The following is a 3,498-nucleotide window of genomic DNA, read 5'->3' as shown; positions in this document are numbered from 1 at the left end:
CTCTCTCTCTCTCTCTCTCTCTCTCTCTCTCTCTCTCTCTCTCTCTCTTTCTCTCTCTCTATCTCTCTCTCTCTCTCTTTCTCTCTCTCTTGCTTCCTTCCCCTCCTCCAGTTATTCTAATTCTATTGGTAACAGTGTCCCTTCCCCTACTTGATATACAAAGTTTGCAAAACTGGAGTCGCGTGTGTTCTGTGTTGTATTGCTATATGTTTGAATTTGAATCCATAAAACAATACATCCTAAGAAGAAGGAGGAAAAAAAGGGGATAAGGATAACAAGGAGGAGAAGAAAAGAATAGAAGGAGGAGCTGTGGATACCAAAGTGTCTTTTATCATGGTTCATGAGCTTTTACAAATAGTCTATGTACAATTAGTCTATGCGAAAAGTAGTGTAATAAAAACAATAAAAATGGACCCATTTTTCAATGACCATGAAGATTCAGTTGTTCAGCTTAGGTGTAAACATGTATCCACATAGAGCGTTGAGCAATGGCTAACCGGGCCAATTTGCGGGCATGCCCCGGCCGAGCGACCATTGTCACAGAGGTCAAAACAGACCTAACCCAGAAAGGAATTATCTACTCTGCCCCAATACCCGTTTCATTCTTCCCACACTAAGGCCATATTTATGAACATAATACTGACTGACTGCACTGAAGCATCAATTCCAAACATCCAAACAACTGATGGATCAAAAATTTGTGTCAGACTGCCTTGAGCCTTGAGAGACAAAATTTTTGTTCCTAAAATGGAACATAAAACCATCCCTGGGTTTATCTATCCCCTCCCTCTCAAATGAAATAATTACCCTCCCCTATTTGGGACCACAGCCCCCACGGGCCCTGAATTAGTTTTGATTTAGATCCGTTGAACATGCGAACAGCTTTGACGTTGGGGATTCTCCCTGAAGGGGGAGGGGTGGAGGTGTTGGGGTCTGAAGTGGAGATGTAGGGGACGTGGAGGTGTAAGGTTGTTGCTGGAAAGGATGGATGTGAGGGAATAAAGCAGCGGTTTTCAACCTTTTTTCGCCCGCGTACCCCTTGGCTAACCGGATTTAATCTCACGCACCCCCGCCACCATCATTATAATGAGTACCGGGTACCCATAGGTATTAGGTACCTAGGTGGTCTGAAGTGGAGATGTAGGGGACGTGGAGGTGTAAGGTTGTTGCTGGAAAGGATGGATGTGAGGGAATAAAGCAGCGGTTTTCAACTTTTTTTTCGCCCGCGTACCCCTTGGGTACCCGGATTTAATCTCACGTACCCCCACCACAATCATCATAATGAGTACCGGTTACCCATAGGTATTAGGTACCTAGGTTGATGTGTCTTCTCTGGTAGAGATAGATAAGTGAATAAATACCTATTGTGTTGATCGCATCCATGTAACGAAAGAAATGCTGCAAAATGTGGACAGTTCAACAGGTTTGGTCTTCTCTGGTAGAGATAGATAAGTGAATAAATACCTATTGTGTTGATCGCATCCATGTAACGAAAGAAATGCTGCAAAATGTGGACAGGTCAACAGGTTTGGTGTTTTCTAGCTACAAATATAATTTGAGTGATTTGAGACCTCAGAGGGTATTTTTCAATTTAATTAGCATTAGGTCAAGGGTTTCAGGCCGGGCTGATCTTTATCCTTATCGGAACGACTGGCTCTATGGTATCTTCTTTCTATCGGACGTCACTCTCTCTCTCTCTCTCTCTCTCTCTCTCTCTCTCTCTCTCTCTCTCTCTCTCTCTCAGGTTACAATCTGGCGATTGGTATGCAGCAGCAGTTTAGTTCTTCTCCTCCAATCATTCCGATTTCTCGATGGATTCTCTCTCTCTCTCAGGTTACAATCTGGCGATTGGTTGGCAGCAGCAGTTTAGTTCTTCTCCTCCATTCATTCCGATTCTGAGCTAGTCGCTTCAGCTCCATGTAATAAAATAATAACTTTTGAAAAAATTCAGTACTTCAATGCCTTGAAGTCAAAATTCAGGATTTTTCTGGACTTTAATGCACTGATATGCCGTCAAAATTTAAAATTTCATTTTCTTAGTCTTTTGTCCGCCATTACACATGCCAATAATTTTTCAGAGAGGAGGAAATAAGCACGTGCATTTAGTTAGGAGTGTGTGTTTTATATATTCTTGGGCTGAAATGACTGAACTTTTCAGTACGAGAGCGCTATAATTGGAAATTGTATGCCTCACTGAATTGCTGTGAGACTGTGTGGGACTTCTTTGTTTGATTCTTCTTGTAAAGCTCAGGCCACAGTTGCAAAGCACTACTGAATCTGAGCCCAATTAGTGAGTTCTAGTGTTTCAATATTTTCAAGCTCATTGATATATTGCTCGGATTTCAAGCTGAGACCAGAGCTCCTGTCTTCCTTCTCTCTTCGATTTCGGGACGATAAGACCATAGCAGTTACAGTTCCCTCTGTCAAACCTCTTAAAAAAAAGATAAACTTCGTTCTCAGAACGACTGGCTTTCTGAACGATGAAATCCTAGCAGTTAGTTTCCTCTATCAAACTTGAAAAAAAAAAAAAAAAGTTTCCTATCTCTCTCGCTGAAGCGATATTCAATTCCACTGCAGTCTAAACTGAACTGATGCAGTGCCCGGCAACATTTTCTCCGTCTTTTCACTTAATTACATGAAAAACATCGAAGCGGATCGACATTCTCAATAGTTTACCTTGTCAACTGGAAGAAAAGGGGGAAAGGGGAGGATATAGAAAACTACCAGCGAGGGAGGATTATTCAACTTTACCAACTTACTTTGCAAACTTTTTTTTTTTTTCGCTTGATTCAATTAAAAACTACCGAAGATGTGGTACAGTTTCAAACAGTCAATGAAATCACTTGAATTTTACATTTATGTTGATGCTTAGCTATTCTTTAAATAATAGATTTCGTCTTTTCTGTGACCTCTTAGTATTAGAGGGCAACGGCGTAAATCTCACCCCTGCAGACGAGAATACTTAGGGGCCCCTCAGGGGTTATTTACGGCGGGCCCTGTCTATAATTTTGGATCATCTACTATTGAACCAAGGTAATGATCCCCCAGGCAAAACCTTGCCGGGAGAGCGCCGAAATAGTTTATGCGCTACTAATATTAGAGGGCCACCTTTGGCCCTCTAAGTATTGGCTATGTAAATGTAAATGCAGTTTCTTTGTGTTATTATGTCACAACTTTGGTGCTCACTGCAGCATTGTAGGATTTTCCCAATATCTCAATAATCCTAAAATCCAATGTTTACCTACCATGCTGGCACCGGTCGCTATGCGCATTTATATGCCATAGCTACTCATTTTCCTCCGAGGCTGAGTGGCCCCCGCACCAGCCAGTCGAAGACCAAATAAACCTTCTATAGTGATCCGTAATACACATATTACACCTGTTGCTCCGCACTGCTAATTATCGGGTAATGAACCAGTACGGAACGGTGCGCCCTTTGAGCCCAAGGCTAAGGGCCGCCCCAGTCTTTCAAACATAGTACGTTTATTGACTAAGGCA

The sequence above is a fragment of the Diaphorina citri genome, unplaced genomic scaffold (genome assembly GCF_000475195.1).
Source record: "Diaphorina citri unplaced genomic scaffold, Diaci psyllid genome assembly version 1.1 scaffold1064, whole genome shotgun sequence".
Lineage (NCBI taxonomy): Eukaryota > Metazoa > Arthropoda > Insecta > Hemiptera > Psyllidae > Diaphorina > Diaphorina citri.
Note: the sequence above shows the minus strand (reverse complement) of the source record.